The sequence below is a fragment of the Pinus tabuliformis genome, chromosome Q, assembly GCF_031772625.1.
Source record: "Pinus tabuliformis cultivar Carrire ecotype Pingquan chromosome Q, CPIR1, whole genome shotgun sequence".
NCBI classification, from domain to species: domain Eukaryota; kingdom Viridiplantae; phylum Streptophyta; class Pinopsida; order Pinales; family Pinaceae; genus Pinus; species Pinus tabuliformis.
Window position 1 is genome coordinate 883,021,359 of NC_142296.1, and position 19,435 is coordinate 883,040,793.

The 19,435-nt window shown below is 42.2% G+C and overlaps 1 pseudogene; it reads left to right on the forward strand.

The window, feature by feature from the left end:
• LOC149222310 (DNA replication licensing factor MCM7-like) overlaps nucleotides 1–19,435 on the forward strand; it is a 70,680-nt pseudogene that overhangs the window by 22,937 nt on the left and 28,308 nt on the right.

The window sequence follows — 19,435 nt, forward strand, 5'->3', positions numbered from 1 at the left end:
TGCTTATGAATCAGTGTGGGGAAACATAGCCTACCATCAGAAAACTTGCAAGAAAGTAAAGATACATATACATAATTGAGAAATCTGTCAAATGATACATGAATCGTGGCATGGACACATCCATCCAGAGAATGATCATGTAAGTGGATCCAGGCATGGGTGCAACCATCTGTCAAAGAGGATCATAATGAAACCAAGGTATGGTCACAACCATCCAATAATGAGAAGGATCACATATGATAACTCATGGTATGGTCACAACCATCCATCTGAAAGAGACATGTATATCAACATAACCATGTCAAATCACTTCACAACCTAGAATTTTGTGATATGAGTCCATGGTCTTGTGCTCCAACACAACCCGATCAAAGTACAAATTCTAACATGTGAATAGTTGTGTTGACGTTGAACATGCTAGAAAGTCGCTTGATTACCAGTCAATGATGCAAACTATTAACAAGAGCGAGATAAACCACCAATAATGACAATGGTCCTCAAGGTACTATCAGCACAATCCATGGAATGTGAAGAAAGGAACTGAAGTCGAACACTCATGAAATCACTTGATCGAAAGCTAATGATGTGAACTTGTCGTCAAGTGCAAAGAACTTGCCATTAGTGCATGCAAGCTCTAAGGTACTGGATAGGAGTTTCTCGGTCAAATTCCCAGATAATGAGTTGAAGTCGACAGAAAGTGACCGTGTTGAAGGAGGTCTAGAATGTATCTCACATCATCGACGCAAGACAAAAGGATGCAAAATGATTTTGGATGATACAGAGAACCAGAGGTAAATATAACTGCTGAAGGACAACTCTTGAACATATCGGCGACACGACTGGAAGTTTGGCAGCTTTTGGATCCATAGGATCGGTGGTCATGATGATGTGACAAAGATCAAATGGAAGGAAAAAATGAACGGCCCAACCCAGGAAGGTCAACAATATAAAGGAGGATATCCCAACCCAACATGAAGCATAAAGTGTCATGTTCAAGAGTGAGCTACCAACACAACTGATTAGATTTCCAAATTTTCCCCCACCATTTCTGGGAGGTACCCCAATTATTTTTTAATTGCAAGCTTGAAGGGGATAACATATGCTTGCACTGTAAGTTCATCCTTCGAACGAATCTAACCTAGTAAGTTTAACGAGCCCTAGGAAGGAGAAGCTCATGTTTGTCATGATGATGAATCCGATGTCGTTTATTATTTTAACAAGTCTGACAAAGGTGTAACTCGATATCTTTTTCATGTTCAGAGAGTTTGAAAAAGACACAGAAAAGAAAACTGCACATGGTCCCCTTTCGTACATTTGTGTCTCTTGAGCTCAAAAAGGTAGAAAACATTACTTGAGAGAACTACTTGACGATTTCAATCAAGGAGTAACTTTTTCGTAAATAGTGCATCCCAACCCAAAAAAGGGGTAAACTTATACTAGGTGCATGACGTTTCGTGTCCGTTTACGAGTCAAAAGGGAAAAATACTTGGAAATATTTTCATATGAGTTTTACCAGTCGAGGAAAGAGCTGAAATGTGACTCGGCATCATCGTCGAATATCCATCACCTGTTGCTGCACAAAAAGGTAAAGTGCATTATCCAATTCTTGAGGCAAAATAGGTCAAAATATTTACAAAAACCTAATATGTTCATGAAAAACTGAATAAAAAGGAGGAAAAGTAAATGTTTTTTACCATTTACCATTTTACCTTGCTGTGAAAGACTTTTTACTCACTTTTTCCCTAATTGTTCTAGAGTAGATTGCGAGAGATCTGGGAGGTCATTCGCTGAGTTGCCAGTTACAAGTAAGAGCCAAAGCCCTGAGCTTCATTTTCATTCCTTCTATTCGTGTTTTTAACCATTTTTAGGTATTTTGATGGGGGATTTATCAAAAGTTTTTCGTCCTTAGTCGAAGCGACTTTCGGGCACGGAATCACGCCGACCAAGGGTAATTAACACGACCTATCGCGCCGTCGGTGCAGTATTTTTAAAACAGGCGAGCCGATGCTGTGAATAGGGATAAACCCTATTTCCTCATAAAACCACCGTTGAAAGTTGAAATTTATGGGCCAAGCATGATTGTTAACTCAAATCTATGGCTTTTGCAGGAAAGAATCACTGAAAATGGTAGACAGGAAAGAACGGGAACATGAAGATGTGGAAACCCAGGCACTGAATGATCCAAATTGCCTAGAATATTTGAGGGCCTGTGGGCTCCTCAAATTCTTTCTCACGCCAGGGATGCAGGCCCAACCTGAGTTGCTTCGGTACCTGATTAGTCTCTGGGACATAAATTGGGAAATATTCGTCATTGGTGACCAGGAGCTAGAGTTAGAAACTTCAAACATATATTTCATCACAGGACTGTCCCAAAGAGGGGAACCAGTCAACTTATATGGGCCATGACCAATTGGGGCAAGCATATCCATGTTGCTCGCCGAACATTGCCCTGAAGCCCTCAAATCCAAGAGTGGCAAGATTGAGATTTTCACTATTCAAGATCTGACACTTAGAGTGCTACTGTTGACTATTAACAGAGTCGCGAGGTCCCAGGTAGTGTATGAGACTAACAAATCGAAGTTCTCGTATGCTATCAACTGCACTGCACTAACGATCTTCAACTGGGCAGAGGCCATGAAGATCAACATAAAATGCTTGCTGATCAAAGCTAAGGCGAGGAATCTGAAGCAATTTTGCTTCAGATCTGTACTAGTGACCTTTTTCTTGGAATGGGTGCCACAGTTCTAGTACCAGTTGACTGAGATAGATCCTCCCATGCCACATGACCCGTGGATGGCCCAATGGAGTCGTTTGATGCCCATGATCACTGGGGGCCAGCACATGTTGCACAAAACTGCATTCTTTTCATGGCTATGATGACAGAAGATCGTCGTGGAGGACTAGCCATATAGTGGCATCAACTTCCATGGGGACCTAGATATGCCGCTACCAGATGGAGAGGATTTTGACGATGAAGGTAAAAAATCAATTTTTTAATTGTTTTTGGTATATATGTGTTTATAACATTTCGCTTTGTTAACGTAGACATTGGACCAAAGCGCCCTACTGGGATATCCCCAATAGTCAGGCCCATCACCTGTCTGATTGATGTTGTCACTCCTTATCAAGAGGGGAGCGACAACGAGGAGGAGATCGTGAGGAACCTTGAGGGGTTGACTCATGGTATCCCAGAGTATGCTCGGGTGGGAGACATTCCACGTCAATACTAGAGACACATGGTGGGAGTATTGGATCAGATCTACCGATTGCTGACTCTTGTTGCACGAGTTATGTCATGCTACCACGATCACCATGCTAATTAGTTCCTAGGTCCAACACTTACATTTTTTGAGGCCTGCGTGCCATGTATATATGAGGTTTGTGAGCAACCAATATTATTTTGGACACACATATTATTTTTTGGGGTTTTGATGTATCAAACATTATCACCATATATATATACGCTGTATTTTCTTGCTTACTATGGTACAAATGGTTTGTTTTATCTTTTCACATGTTTCGTAAATGTCTATCCAACACATAATTAGCTAATGTATCTGTCAATGTATTCATGCACCTAGGAATATGATGATATGTAACGTAATCAAAATGTCTTTCCAGTAGATGAATACAGAGATACATTCTCAATATTTGAGGGTGTCTGACGGAATATTGCCCATTGAGTTGAAGGACGAGAAGCTATGAATCCAGGTTGACAACCAACTCTCAAATGTCAAAAGCAATGGCTTCTGACAATAGTTCGATGACCGCACTGTATTCAACAATGTTTTTAGCTGTATGACCTAAACAGACACCTTGAAGGTCAATCAACTCACCGTTAGGGTCATAAATAGCCTATGCCGCAAATGATAGGTTCTGGGTACTATGACAAGCACCATTAGTGAAATTGATGTGAGGAGTCGCAGACATCTACAAAGCAAGGAAAACATAGTAAATATGAAAGTTGTTTGAAAAATAACACACCAAACCACATTGCACAAAATGAATGACACACTAATGTATAAAAGTAACCATGCAAGATGACCTAAGCATAGTACTTCTTGAGGGAGTCCATGTTGGGACTCGGGTAATCAATCAACACAGATGAACACCAAAGTTTTACCATTGACATGACGAGTAAGCATCAACTCGACCAAAATAATAGAGTAGAACTCCTGTAAGGATTTTTCCCCATGCCCCCTTGGTGAGGGAGGGTTACGAGTCAGATGACAACCCCATTGAAATAATGGGAAATCAGTAAAAACTTGGGGAGGGAGAAAAAACCTGAATCCATGAAGGGATAAAGGTGCCCTTAGTTGAAAGAGCTTGACCACATTAGGATAAACTGACACGTCAATAAGCAGTGAAGAAGAGAAACTCTCAAGGCCGATAGACATGACCTCCTGGCGAGGCAGGCATGAGGAATGATGATGAGTATCGTTCCAAGGTGGTTCCTCGAGAGACATTACTTCCATGATACCTTTGTCAGCAAGAAAATTCTCGGATTAGCGATCAAAAGAGTCCAAAGCGCCAAGCCACGAGGATTGAGAATATGTATCGAGACAGGTCTTCGAAATAGAAGAATCAGAGGATGCATAACTCAAAGCCAAAACAATTTCCATGTAATTGATTTTAGAAGGACTAAGCGGCATGACCTCGCCCCAGGTATCAATAAGATCTAGTGAAGGTATGGCCAAAGGATCAAATTTTACTAAGACCATGTTGACAAAGGCAACAGGAGGAGGTGGGAGTGGAAAAATTCCCATTAAGGTAGAACCTTTGAAAATACCCACCCCCAAACTCTCATAGGGAGCACCCGTGTGCTTGACATATGAAACATTTCCATCTAAGGAGGAAGAGGCAAAGAAAGGTAGTTGGTCAGCAATGACAATCTTCCCTTGATGGGGAAAAGGAATCAAGCGAAATAGGGAGGAGGCTACGACATGAATAACATGGGTCCAGATCCGACCAAGTAGAATATTGTAATTGAGATTGGCATCAACAATGTCTACCTTGACTTGTACTATCTTGCCCTCCAGAGTAATGGCAAGGTTAGGTAAGACACTGAAGGGTCGCAAAACGCGCACATCGAAAGCTTCCAAAGTGTTTAGGGATTGGTTCAACGCAGGAGAACCAATAGTTTTCCAACATGTGGTTCACATGATGCAGGTGGAAGCACCTTCATCGATGACAGTCCTGTGGATGGTCTTCTCATTGATGATTACCTGAAAAGAAAGGCAATCTGATAAGGGAGACACAGAACATGGTTCTCTAGATCAAAACATATCAAATTGGAATTGGTGGGATCGAAACCCACGATAGCTGACAACAAATATTTTTGCTACGATGGGCAGCTTTGGAGCACCTCGAGAGCCGACATAGATGACGACGCCTGAGCCAAATCCTCACCAATATTATAGTGTTGAACGGCTCGGGAGTTAGGATTTTACAAGGATTTCCATAGCACACCTCGAGATGGTGGTTGTATAGCATAATAAGGGTTAGGGCGCTCTATATGAAGAGGACCAGAACTTGGGGCAGAAGAAGAAGAGGTGACTTCTTTCTCTTTCCTAGCTACTGGAGCAGGAGTTTGGTAATATTTCGATCTAGTAGCCACATTAATAGGTGTACTCATCATGAAAACTTGAGATTCTGAGGAAGCAGATGATTGAGGTTGGTCTACCATTTGGGTCTGCTGAGACAGAAATAGCTCTTTGAGGATGACTGGGGTACCTTTGAGTAAACGATTAACCTCAGATCATCAGGGACAATCCTTGGTGTAGTAATCCTCCTCGCAAATGTGGCAGGGATACTTAGGTTTCCATTATGAAGATTCACCAGATGAAGATTTGGGAGGACCCTATTTTGGGGCATCGACTTTACCCTTGCCTTTTCCTTTCTTCTTACCTTTCGAGGATTTGTCCGCTGCGGTAGACTAGACAGCGTGGACCTCTGAGGTTTTTCTAGGGCTAGGTGGATTCTAGGAAGAACTATTGGGAGAAGCATTCAAGACCGACTTCTGTTTGGAAGAAGATCTAGCAGGGGTCTGGGATACTAAACCAATAACTCCATCAACATGAGGTACAACTTGCGACTTTGATGTCGTGGGATTGGATGATGGCCGCAGAGCATCGGGAAATAACTCATACAAAGTGCCAGACTAAGAGTAAACTAGATTTAAGTACTGGGCACGAGCAATGGCTTGATCTTCAGTAATGCATCCACCCATAGCTATATCGTGAGAAATTTGGGCCATAAATGATTTAGTGAACCATTCGGTGAGCAACTCATCAGCAATCTCGAATTTGATCAGGTGATGTCTACGTCTCCATTCATGGATGTGATCGAAGATATGTTTCGCAATATCTTGCTTAAGCAATGTGAGAAAATAGGTGCCAGTTTCATAGCGAACCGGAAACTGGAAATGCGTGAGGAAAGGCATGGCTAAAGAGTTAAAGTCATGGTACTTTGAAGAAGCTTGATGTACCACTTGGCTACAACACCTATGAGGGTTCGTTGGAAAATACAGAGACGAATGGAATTGTTAATGTAAGAGTTCGAAGAGCACCAGAGGTGATATGTCATCACGTGGGCTTGAGGATATTATTTTTCTTTCCCATCAAACTTTGGACAATTGCTCGGTATCTTGGACAACACTAGAGGCTAGTATGACGAAGGAAGATTTGGATCATTCGTAAGGTGAGACACATCTGGCAACTCTAGTGTGGCCAAGAATGGAAATTGAGTATTAAAAGGCATAAGAGGCCAGTAAGCGGGTCCGAACGGGGGAGCCCATCCCTGCTAGTAAGGGTTTTGGCCATATGGCATTTGATGTTGCCCCCATTGCGGGTTACCTTGGCCATAGGGAGGATTTTGACCTTGAATACCTTGGAACTATCTAGTCATAGGTTGCTAATAAGAAACATACGGTTTAAAAGGCTGTTGAGCCCATTGACCTTCGACATATGGATATTGCACCTATTTTCCCTGAACATATGGGTGGTGAATGTGTTGTCCCTAAAAAAGAGGATTTTGGACCTGGTGTCCTTGGTCATAAGGTTGATACACTTGTTTCCCTTGGACATATGGATTCTGTACTTGCTACCATTGACCAAAAGGATTTCGTACCTGTTGACCTAGGACATTAGGGTTTTGTACTTGCTCCCCTTGGCTAGAAGGCATCTGGACCTGTTGACCTAGGACATTAGGATTTTGGGCTTGCTATTGTAGGACTTGACCCTGGCCTTTCCCTTGCAAGGGTTGACCCTGCTAATATGTATATAAGGTTGTTACTACCTGGGTTGGTTTTGTTGCTGCAAGGGTTGGCCTTGCGGCTACAATTTGTCCCTGGGGCTGCAGAGGTTGGCCCTGTGATGACATGGGATGAGAGGTTTGTGGAGCATATTGCATCTGCTACTGTATGGTTTGCTCCAACTGTTGCAAGGGTTTCCCTTTCAGTTGTTGTAGTTGACCTTGCCGCGAGATCATTTTCCCTTGTTGCACGGATAGCCCTGGCTACAACAAAGGTTGCCCTTGTGGTAACAAAGGTTGCCCTTGTGGTAACAAAGGTTGCCCTTGTTGTTGTAGGGGTTGTCCTTGCTGTTGCAAGGGTACTTGAACAGTGCCCGGAAAATTCCCGAACTGAATCTGGCCATAGCCACCGTGGAAAGTGGACGAGCTAGGCTGAACGTACTACCTAGACTGAAGGGTGTAAGATTGATTGACCATTCCTTGATAACTATATGGAACGTAAGGAGTTTGGTATTGGACCCTAGCCTCATAGGGATGCTGATACTAGACATTGATCGACCTAGACGGACCAACAGGATTTTGAACCTATTGGTACTAGACATTGCTTGATCCAGTAGGATCAGTAGGGTTGTGAATAACGCCAGAAGGAGGCTGGTTCATACCAAGCATGTGAGCTTGTGATCCACTCACATTGGTGGTGCCTGACACCATAGAAACATTCAGGTTTTTCCCCCCAAGTGGTGGCATAGCTTGGCCACTGACAAGAGGAATGGAGGAACTGACAGAGACATTCCTCAAGACTACTAGTTGAACCAGAGGGGTGACTGGGACTGATGATACAATAGGGTTCAGAATGGTGGATTGCACTGGGACTAAGGTAGCAGCCTATTGGGAGGTCAAGTTCACAATGAATAGACTGGAAGTAGGCATAGCACTAGACGCCCAAACAAGGTTATGGTAAAGTGATGAGGCACTAGGTGTACCTGAAACCAATTGTGCCAAAGGCACATAATTAGGTGGCACACTGGCGGGAATGCTCCTTGTATAGGGGAAAGCTTCAGGAGGAAAAGGATGTTCTTTCTCCTCCATAGTGTGTGGAATAGAAAATTCTGACTCCTCTGGAGAGGTGACTGGAGCATCACCTTTGGGTTCCATATCTGGGAACAAACAATGATGAACGACCAAAGAAGTACGAGGGGATAATTCCAAAGGAACACTCGGTTGATCGTACGGACTGTAAGGAAACTGTGGTGATATCACAATAGGGTCAAACAAAGGATTTAGAGGATAGATGACTAGTCCAAGCTGACCATCAGTGGTCGAAAAACTCTCAGGAGTTTGAATGGGATTGTCCGAAGATTCCAGGCAAAGATCAGTAGATGATCTAGTATCTAAAGTAGGTGGAGGATGAGATGACAAAGGTTGAATGCTCAGAGCACTTTTGAGTTCAACACCTTGGTCCTCGAGTGACTTTGGTAACTCAAGAAGTGGCTCCTCAGGAAATCTTTTAGATAGAGGAGAGGAAGAGGAACTGGATGAACCAAATGGTTTACCCACAATGACCTTGTCTTAGTTAACAGGAAAAAAGAGTGATAAACTTCAAGGCTTTAAAATGTTCTTTAAGGGAAACTCACGATTTAATCTAGAAAAGAATAAAATGACATTATCAAATCGTGGGCAATCAATTATTAAGACACATAAATAGACTCGTGCTCTTTCATTTTTTAAGAGTTGAGAAAGAAACAAAGATGAATTTATCACTTTCGATTGGAAACGAGCTCGAAAGGACAAGTGATCGAATGATATTTTAATTTTAATGAGTTAAAAAGATCAAATGACTGCTCTAGATGATCTAGGTAAACATGATTACCAGGCAACCATGAAATGAATAATACCTCCTGGCGAACTGAGAAGTACAGGAAAATAATATCCCCGAATGCTATGTTCAGTGTATCACGTTTGTAAGGTGGCCGACTCAAATTATTGTGGATAAAGGATTGCAGCCTAGAGGGGTCTCTTGTTATATACTTGACGGTATGGGGAGAAGAAATCTGTACTAGCGCTGTATAATTCCAAAGCTAACGACAACTGCTAGGTTTAAAGACACTGGAACATGTCTCTAGCCTAGACCTTCTAGATATGATCGTTAGATGTCAAATGTGCCTTAGGTTAATTGAGTTCATTTTAAAGTTTATCTTGAGTTATGTCTCAGTTTTCAGGCCTTAGCGATGTGACTCGAAAAACCTTAAATGCAACTAAATGAGACAAGACCCTTTCAATTCGATGAATTTCCTACACTAGAGAGGGTAGAAAATACACAATCAAATGCAAACAACCAAGAAACTGAAAGCAAAATGATCTTTCACTACTTCACTTTTCGAAAAAATAAACTAATGAAAAATGCATTCCAATTCCTAATTTCCTGACAAGTACATTTCTAACAGTCCTTTCAAAAGAAAAAGAGTTCTTTTCTTTTTCAAATGCTAATGCAATCCTAGTCTTTAATGATGCTGACTATCATAGCATAATAATGCAACAAACTAGAATTTCATAACTTTTCATGAAATGACGAAATGAACTTTCACATGCAACACTTCAATGAAATTTTTTGAGACAATTAGCTCTTCAAGCAAATGAAAACATGAAAAAAGAGACTCGTTTAGACTAATGAAGCACTGAATTTACCAAAAAAAAGAAAAGAAATGTAATCCATGTTGGAAAAGAAACGTTTAAACAAGAAAATCAAAAATTCTCAAACTTGTGTAATGGTGGTCAAAGCTGTAAAAGGACCGCAAACGAAATGCAAGGAGTAAGTACACCAACAACTCGACTCACTAAGTTCACAATCAGCTGAATGTATGACAATCCAGATGCCCTAGCATCACTAACCATTAGTGTTGGTCTTGTAAACTAGGAAAGACAGAAGATGAGTCTCATCTCACATCTCGTCCTTACCTTCTGTTGGTGTTGCACTTGTTCTTGTAATTTTGATATATCATGTAGCAATTCTTCCTCTTCTTCATGAGTCATGCTAGAGCTTTCAGGTTCCTTACTAGGTGTTTGCATTTTCTTTCCTCAGGGCATCAGTTACCGATAATAATGCTCTACTATTCCCTTTGAATTCCTTCAAAATAAATTTTCAAACCAAGCTTAAGCAAAAATTTAAAAAAATCTACACACCTTTTTTTACTTTGTAGGAGCTTGATATTGCCTCTGATGTATCTCTGTACTTTCCAATCATCTAGTTCTGAATTTGTGACCTGTAGTAGCTCTCTATGTCCTCTTTCCAATGCCACCAGTCTGATCCAAATTGGATTCTCCAAGAAAGGGTTATGCACAATCTCCCAAGATGACCTGATTATAGACCTTTCCAGAAGAGCGAACTTGTATGAAGTGCCACGTGCACAATTTTCGATCTTTGGTTCTGAAAAAGATATATAAGAAACTAAAGTCTGTCCTCTTTCTGTACCTTCTTATGAAATTTCAATCTGATTCCCAGAGAGAAAGTTATGACGATTTTCCCCAGGTCACCTGTTTTGAATGTAATTCAGGAGCCTGCAAAAGACCAACTTCCTCAGATCATATCTCCCCAAATATCACGCGAAAAGCTCTAAAATTCAGACCCAAGGCTCAACGTGATTTCTTCTCAAATGGGTTTTTTTTTAGACTTCTGAAACGTCACAGAAAAAGAGTTATAACGAAAATGCCACGATGACCGGTTTGGAGCAACGAAACCCTAGAATCCAAAGCTCTGATACCAAATGTTATGAAACCAGCTCAAGAAAAGATAGAAAAGATAGATCAACGCCTTAGAATTCAGCCTCTTTGAGGGGGCAACCTCCTTTACATTACCTAAATGAACAATTATTCGATGATACAAATGACAAAACCTCCTTTCTATATATAGGAGTCTAAGGAGTCACAATATAATCCAGCCGACCTAACAATAATAATATAAAGCCACAAAAATAACAATAGAGGGATTCTATGGGGCACAGAAATAACAATATGGGGGTAATAGGGGCACAATAATATAAATAAGGGGTATAACTACAATAGTAATGGGGTAATCACTAGTATTATAGGGACCCAACAGAATTTTTCTACTCATGAAGAGGGACACAATGGGAGTTTCTTCATGAAGGGTAAGCATATATGGTTCACTGTAGAGGTCCTCCAGGATCAAGGAACAGGGAGTACAGGGACAGTGATAAAATGTTGTGTAAGAGAGACACCCTCAGATTTGGATCAAATATTGAAGTGTACGATCCATAAAGCCAACACGAACCTAATTGATAGGAAACACCTCGAATGGTATGTGGCCTCGCTCTGGCCCCACCTAAGGGTTGCACTATCACAACAGAAGATTGGGACTCAGGCAGAAGCTCTAGAAATTGCGATGAGACTACATGAGACATCAATGCAGGATGATAAAATAGGGGTTCAACAGATTCATGCGCAGTTGTAGAACCTTTGCCTCAAAATACAAAGCCTGAAGAAAGGCAGAATAGCTTGGACAAAGGCATGCGAAGAAGTATGGTGCTTGAAAGGCAAAGGTCAGGGGCATGACAAGGATCACTATCCAGTCTTTGCGAATTATGTTGTAGTAGGGGGACCAATGCCTCTAAGGCCGGAGGCTGCAGTAGGGTCAAGTATAGGGCCCGCGCTATGGTGTGCTATATTCCAAGTAACTGGGAAACATGTGACCGACAATTTCCATTTGCTGCAAAAATTCATACAGACACCATAACATCTCTACTGCAATTTCTATCAATCAGTAGGTCATGACGAACACAATTTCTGTAGTTACGAATTAATGATGGACAGGACACCTGCATACAGGGTGTAGGCAGAAACATGGCCTCCAGACCAAGGTGCTGGAGGAGCGCGAGGTGAGTAATAGATGCACGGATGAGGCTGAGGGTAGCTTATTTGTTACACTTGTGGAGGACAAGGACACTACGCGAGAGACTGCCCGAATCCGACGTGACTGTCATTCCGCTATTGTACTCAGTTTGACCATGCGACTAAGGATTTCCCTATATTGTTGGCTAAGATTCGTGAAAAGGGGGCACAGCCTCTACAGCCGACTCAGAACCTACAAATGATGAGGGCTGAGCCTTGCGAGGAAGACCCTAAGGTAAACATTATGCTGTAGAGTGGAACGACGATGGGTGAGGATAAGGGTAAGAAGCCTACAAAGGGTGAGTGGGTCCGCAAAGCACCAGAGAAGGAGACTGGGTTTGATCTGGAACATGCGAAAGAAACGTTTATGTAAGCAAAGAAAAGTTTCGCTGAGGCCTCTACCTCAAGAAGTCAGGAGAAACCGGTTGAAGAAATGGACCCATCCATGATTACCACGTTCTTGGAGACCTGCATGAAACTTCTCTGCGATAGTAAGGTTGTGAAGGGACTGTAGGAATTGATCAATGGGTGTGCTGGCAAGGATAGCACTACTGGAGAACCACATGTAGTTAGAAATCTTGGTAAACATAAGGTAAGGACGAGATGTGAGATGAGACTCATCGTGCAGATAGGGGAATACGAAATGGGCTAAGTTATCCTGGTTCTGGGATCCAACGCAAATGTTTTTCTGAAACAAACATGGGAAAGAATGGGGAGACCTGCGCTCCAGTGGTCTCCGATCCAATTAAGGATGGAAAGTCAATAGAAAATCATCACAATGGGAAGGTTGCATGGGGTAACAATTGACATCGAAGGCGCGGGTGCACTGGTGGATTTTGAAGTAATAGAGATTGTGGATGATAGTAATCCATACCCTGCGCTCCTTGGGATTGATTGGGCCATTGACATGAATGGGGTAATCTACCTGAAGAAGCGAAAGATGATATTTGAGAAGAAATCACTCAGCATAGTGGTGCCACTGGACCCTGGAGAAGGACCATGCTATACAGAATCGGTCCGTGATTATGAAAGTGATGATGATTTGGACTAGATTTACAAGATAACGACATGAGACCAAGATTGGATGAATTCGACAATAGATAGACGTATTGCATGGGACTGTGAAAGCTCCTACACATCAGATTCAGACGAAGAACTAGAGCACTAGAAGAACCAACTGCATGAAGTATCTATGCTGCGATGTAATATGATAACCAAGTTGTTGTGCTGTGTATCATCAGAGGTAAGAAATCTACCTCACTATGATGGGTTAACTGACATTGATCACTTTTTAGTTGCATTTGAAAGGGAAGTGCCCGAGAAGCATCGCTTCTAGGCAATAGATTGGGCAATGCGCGCTACACCCGCAAGATGGTGGGGTACACATAAGGACTGTTTTAAGGATTGGCACAAGTATAGAAGGATGATGAGGATACGCTTTGGCCACCCGAAGGTATGACTAACAAAAAAGTATGATGGGAGGAATGATCCACCCGATCATTTGGCCAAATGGATTGAAGTATATGGAGCAAAGCCTCAGCCGGAGTGGGTCCATCTATTTTGTCATACCTTAGATGTTATACTAATGAATTGGTACTTGGAGATAGAACTTCGTCATGGCACTGAAGAATGGGATGTTTTGCGCCAAGGATTTTTGATGACGTTCAGTTTTGAGGATGGATTTGAATCTATCGATGAAGCATTATAGGAGGTGAAGACAACCATCTTTAGGATACCACAGGATCCTCTAGACCTAATTCAACCTGATTGGACTACCCAACTAAGCCATGCGCTGGAGTGTTACAATGTAACAATGGAAGAAGAAGACGAAGACCCGAGAAAGATTAATATCTCGGAGACTGAAGGTCACCGTGGAGTTGAAGGACCACAGCTAGAGAACCCAGACATAACTGAGCCGCTCAAGACCAAGTAGGTGAACATTGGCATGGAGGCAGAACCAAAGTTTGCAAATATTGGGGACTATTGGGACGATGTGACAGTAGTCAAGGTCACCGAATTGCTCCACGAATATCAAGACTTGTTCCCCACGAAGTTTTACAATTTGAAAGGAGTAATAGGAGACCTAGGTGTCATGAACATCACCCTAAAACTAGATGCAAAACTTGTGAAACAAAGACCTTACTGCCTCAATCCGAAGTATAAGGAAAGGGTCTGCATTGAGTTAGATAAGATGCTCACGGCAGGTATCATTGAACCAGTGGAAGAATTTGATTGGGTAAGCCCAATAGTGGTTCAAGAAAAGAAGCAGAAGGAAGAAATAAGGATATGCATAGATCTCAGGAAGTTGAATGATGCCTGTGTGCATGATCCCTTCCCAATCCCATTCACTGATGAGGTCCTGGATAATGTTGGTGGCCAAGAAGTGTATATGTTCACTGATGGGTTCTTTGGGTACCATCAAATCAAGATCGCACCGAAGGATAGAAGTAAGACGACCTTCACGATTGAATGGGGATGCTTCTAGTATACGATGATGCCTTTTGGGCTGAAGAACGCACAAGCGATATTTTCGCGCGTAGTCATCGCGACGTTCAAGGATTTTATTTATAAATTTTTGGAAGTATACTTCGATGATTGGATAGTGTTTGGATTGGTGAAGCGCCATGTGGCAAGTCTGCACTTGATGCTAGATACATGCCGGAGATACCAGATCACGCTCAATCTAAAGAAATGTTTGTTTTGCATCACTTTTGGGATCTTGCTGGGCCATGTGGTATGTAGACATGGCTTGATGGTAGACCCAGCTAAGATTGTGGTCATAATCAACTTGGAGGTGCCAAGGAGTGTGAAACAGATGCGCGAAACACCGGGGCATATGGGATATTATAGGAAATTCATCAAGAGCTATGACTAGATTACCATGCCAACGGAAAAATTGTTAAAAAAGGATGTTACATTCTGTTGGAATGAATAATGCCATAAGAGCTTGGATGTGCTGAAGAGGAAGATGGTCACCGCGCTGATCCTAGTCTTCCTAGATTGGAAGAAGGAATTTCATGTGCATGTGGACATGTCATGTATTGTGCTGGGAGCAATACTGACATAGGCCAATGAAGGGGACTTGGATCATCCTATAGCATTTGCAAGTAGGAAGTTGTCTAAAGCGGAGAAAAATTATTCCACAACAGAGTGAGAAGGCTTAGCTATGGCGTATGCACTCCAGAAGTTCAGGCACTATTTGTTGGGAGGACACTTTAAGATGTATACAGACCATTCCGCATTGGAATACCTAGTCAACAAGCTTGTGTTGGGGGGGAAGATATGCAGGTGGCTGTTGTTGTTCCACGAGTATGATTTTGAAGTTATTGTGAAATCAAGACGTTTGAATGCTGGATCGGATCATCTATCGCACATCGAAATGGGAGAGGAAACTACGAATTTGTAGGAGGGTCTACCTGACGTGCAACTCTTTGCAGTACTGTTGTGGGGAAAAGTATCCGATGCGGATGACCCTATCCCTACTCTAAAGGTGACAGTCTTTAGCAACAACTGAAAGTAAAGCTTGGATGTTTTCCTTTATGAAAGTACAGAGAGGGGGAAGAAATGATCAACCAACCTGGTATCCTTTGCTTAGTCGATCTTGATCCTCTCTCTTTGTCTCTTGTTCCCAGCTCCTTGCTCTCTTTGCCGGTCCAGCTACACACAGATCCTGCACAAAACAAGAGAGGAAACTACAAGATACATGTACTCATAACTGATGCATGGATTAGAGTGAATCAAATATACATGTAAATACAATACATCAATGCAATACAAGTATATAGGAGAACATGCAAAACTTTATTGATAGAAGTAACAGGGTTCTGAGAAGGTTACAACCAATGATGGCTCCAATCCAGCAGCACCTCCCCAGCAGCAAGAACTCTCCTCTTCACCTCTAGTAAAACAATCACCCAATAGCTCTAACTGTAATCCAACAGCACCTCCTTGCTTTACACAAAATTCCAGCCTCCCCAGACCTCATAGAAGAGCTCTATATATAGGAGAGAAGAAGAAAGGATGAGTCAGCTTGAGACTAACATGAAGCTGCCTTGTGTCCTCTCCCTCTTCAGTTAATCTTCAGTTCTTGAGTCCACTTGGAGATCCTTGCTTACACATGGTGATCAAGTACCTCTTACTCATCACAGGGCGAATCTCATGAACCAAGTGTCAGTTTGGAAGCTTCCTGGGCAGTTGACACCTTGCAGAATGACTGTGCCACTTGGCCAATCTCGCCCAGCGCAGGTAGCCTTCATTAGATTTGACTTCCAGCGCAGGTACAAGGAGGAGCAGTTGCATTCCAGCGCAGATGCTCAGTGGAGCAGCTGACATGATCCAAAATTAGCCTGTTTTGAAGTGTTTTCAGGTGGAGAACTGATTGGAAGTGCTGTTGTTTGATGACCTTGTTCTTTTAGGGGTAAGAACAACATGTTTAGGGACTGAGGATCCCTGTAATTATTGACATTTCATGCTCCATGTCGCGAGGCACAAAAATGTCTATAACAGTTGCCCCCTAAAGTATGAGGCCGTTTATCGGGTGAAATGCTTTATCTAGAGGGTCCGAAGTTCATTCCAGTGCTGAGGAGGCGCCCTGTAATACAATACAATACAATACATTATTTTTCATTATGTTTTCATGATCTAGCTGAGGCGGGCATTCCCATGCTCAGCTTTATAAATACATTTTGGTACATAGAACAGACGATCGTCTGATGGTAGACTGATAATTTTCTGCTGAAATTATCATCCTTTGAATAGGATGATCATCTGCTGCAATGATGTACATGACAAATGCTTTTATATTTCCTGAATATATATCGCAGCCCGGATGGATGAAACTAGATCCGGGGTCTTCAAACTCGTTCGATCTTCACTCTAAGTACAAGTCGATCCATGTGAGAATTTCGCTGAAGTCGAACATGGAAAGACATCGCTTGATTACCGGTCAATAATGAAAACCGTTAACAAGCGCGAGAGGAATCACCAATAATGACGATGACCCTCAAGGTACTGCAGTACAATTCACGTGGCGTGAATAAAGGACTTGGCGTCGAACGCCACGCAAAATCTTCTGGTCGAAGGTCATTGATGTATACCTGTCGCTGGAAGTGAGAAACTTGCCATTGAGGCATGCAAGCTTCAAAGTACTGATGGGGGTGTTCCTAGATCAACTTCTTGGATAATGAGCTGAAGTCGACAAGAAGCGATCTGTCAAAGGAGGGCCTTAATGAATCCCACATCAATGACACGGAACGGAGCTAATGATTTTAGTGGAGGTGAAAACAAACTGTGACATATGATTCAGGGTGGCGATCATGAATGGATGAAGGATAATGTATGGCAGTGGATGGGACACGGTTGACACTTTCAGAATGACCCCTCTTGAACATATAACGACACTGATGCGATGGATCGGTAGCATTACCCCAAATGTGGATGGTTTGGCGAGGACCATGGCGATGAGACTGGTGAATGAAACAACCCAACCCGATGTGGTACGGAGGAAAAGTGTCATGTTCAAGAGTGACTTGCTACCATTAAACTTTGATGTTCTCCCAATTTTTCCCCAGTCATTTCTGACCAGTACCTCTTTATTTTTGTCAAGCTTGAGGAGGATAACATATGCTTGTTCTATAACCTACCCTTCGGGCAAGCCCATCACTATGATTTAACGAGCCTAGCGATAGGGAAACTCGTTCTCGTCTAAAGACAAGTTTGTCGCTATTTAATCATTTTAACGAGTCTAACGACAAGGAAAACTCGGTCTTTTTCATTTTTAGAGAGTCTGAAAAGGTACAGAAAGTCAACTCCATAATTCCTTTTTCGTCAGCTAATCCCTTAAGTCCGAAAAAGTATAAAACAATACGGAAGGGATGGCTGTTCGGTACTTTTAACGAGCCGAACAAGACAAGCGCTCGATCCTTTTGTGCAATAATCCCTCAGGTCCAAAAAGATTAAAATTTAGAGGAGGGATAGCGTTCCGGTTATTTAACGAGCTGGAAGGCCAAAACTCGGCAAACTTTTCATATTTTACGAGTCAGTGAAAAGAGCTGAAAGAAGACTCGTCTTTTGAGGAACGAGTGATAAACAGGGATAGCTACAGATTCCAGGTACAGGTTGGAATTTTCCAATCACGGCAGTGTCACAAGGATGGCTAAGTGAAATCACTCTTCGCAGTTGTTCCTCAAAATGGGTAAACAAACATATGGAGATGAACGATTGGCCAAATGAACGGATGGAGGTGAGACTGCAAGAACACGACCAAGGGCTTTTATGGCAGATGAGGTTACATACACAATGGTTATTTACCGGGATGGGTTCATTTTTTAATGAGCTTGAATGCGCCAAAACACTGCTCAATCTTATGTTTATTTTTTAACGAGCATGAACTATGTGCTAAAACTGCTCGGTTTTATGCATGCCCCCAGCATCATAATGACGCATGTCAAAGGAGGGTGCCCCCCAAGCTTCATTGCAATCAACTCGGTGGTTGGAATGAAGGTTTACCTTTGAATTTTGAAAAGGGGATTTGTTTCATTTTTTTAATGAGGTTGACATAATAGAAGAACTATCCTCATGACTCCTTGTTTCATTTTTTAATGAGGTTGACACGAGATAAGAACCATCCTCGGGGCTCACTGTATTTACAGTATTTCCATTAGGGCGATGATCCATGCTGACAAAATGTTTAGGAATCTTCCGAATCCATTAGATATAGAAGATTTCATATTGTAGGTTTCCACTGTGGCCACTTCCGCCAGATTTCTTGCAGGCGGTAGGGCAAAAGTACCCATTAAGGCAGGGTCTTTTAGGAGACCTACTCCAATATTTTGAAGCGAATGATCGCTTCCATGGATCATTGGAATGCTTCCCGTAACTTGTGAACTGTCGGGGAGGAAAGTTTGTTGGTCGACGACTGTAATTTTTCCTTGAAAAGGAAATACAATCCTCCTGAAGTAGGTCGACACAACTGCGGCCATGGCATATATCCAAGACCTTCCCAGTAGGATGTTGTAATCGAGATTTCCGTCGATTACCTCAACATCAACTTCTACTGTTTTGCCCCCCAGTTCAACTTGCAAGTTACTTAGAATCCCGTATGGAGTATATGATCGTCCATCAAATGCTTTTAATGTCGTCGACGATTTCGACAAGGGTGGTGAGCCTAAATTTTTCCAGCAACTCATCGACATAAGACATGTAGATGCCCCCTCATCAATAATTGTTCGATGAACAGTTTTGTTGAGGGCTTTCACTTTAATAAGGAAAGCTTGTTGAG